Genomic DNA, 1,087 nt, shown 5'->3' on the forward strand with positions numbered 1-1,087 from the left:
GGGGGTGGGGTGGGGCTGAGGGTGGTTAAAAAACGATACACTATAAAGGGAAAGTCCCGCTGCCTGTCTGCGGTAGGGACTCAGTAACGCTCCATTTCTCTCTAGTTGAGAATACCTTTGTGCTAGCTGTCTCACGCAGTCCTCACAGCCTTCCGCTTCTCGCTACCATCCAGTCGATTTGGGCTCACAGAGACTCTACAGGCCAGGGAAAAACTGCCCTGCTGGGTTCCCAAGATTGTAACTCTCTAGGGGATGGGAAAGCTTCATCTTTCTCCGACAGAAAGGCTAGTGGTTTCGAACTACTGAACGGGAGCTTAGCAGCCCAGCTTGTATCATGCTGTTCCTCAACTTCCCCCATTAGCAGCCCTGGTGGCATAGAGGTTACCTGTTGGAGTGCTAACTGCAAGATCAGCAGTTTGAAACCACCAGCCACTTTGCAGAGGAAAGAGGGGGCTTTCTGCTCTCACCAAGACTGACAGTCTCTCAGTGTCGGGATTGGCCCGCTCTGACCCCACAGCATGGAGGCAAAACACTAAGGGCTCATGGCAGAACAGCAGGGGAAGCAGAGCAGGGAAGTCCCGAGGGAGTGCAAAGGATAGACTTTGGGGCAGGGTGTAGAACCCCATTGGACTCGACTGGAGGACACTCCTAGAGGTCAACAAACAGACCTTGAACTATTTACAGGTTTTTCCTTTGAAAAAATATATTTTGGGGGACGGGTGGGGGGTGTCATTGGCTTTTTTGTTGTCATCATCATCGTTGTGTTTTCTTCTGTTGCTTTGTCTTGCGCATTATGCCTTGGCTTTTTATGTGCATAGTATTATCTCTGCAGGTCTATCTAGATAAGATAGGCTGGATGAACAGTCTGGAGGAGAAAACAACGGGACCGATGGTTCCGGGAGGACATGGGAGAGGGAGAGGTGGGGGAAAAGGAGGTGGTGTTGACCAACCCAGGGACAAGGGAACAAGTGATCCAAAATTAGTGGCAAGGAGGGTATGAGAGGCCTGGTAGAGCTTGATCAAGGGCAATGTAACCAAGAGAAATTACTGAAACCCAAATGAAGGCTGAGCATAATAGTGGGACAAG

The sequence above is a fragment of the Echinops telfairi genome, unplaced genomic scaffold (genome assembly GCF_000313985.2).
Source record: "Echinops telfairi isolate 266 unplaced genomic scaffold, ASM31398v2 ScPeMD7_2186;HRSCAF=2738, whole genome shotgun sequence".
In the NCBI taxonomy this organism is placed as follows: Eukaryota; Metazoa; Chordata; class Mammalia; order Afrosoricida; family Tenrecidae; genus Echinops; species Echinops telfairi.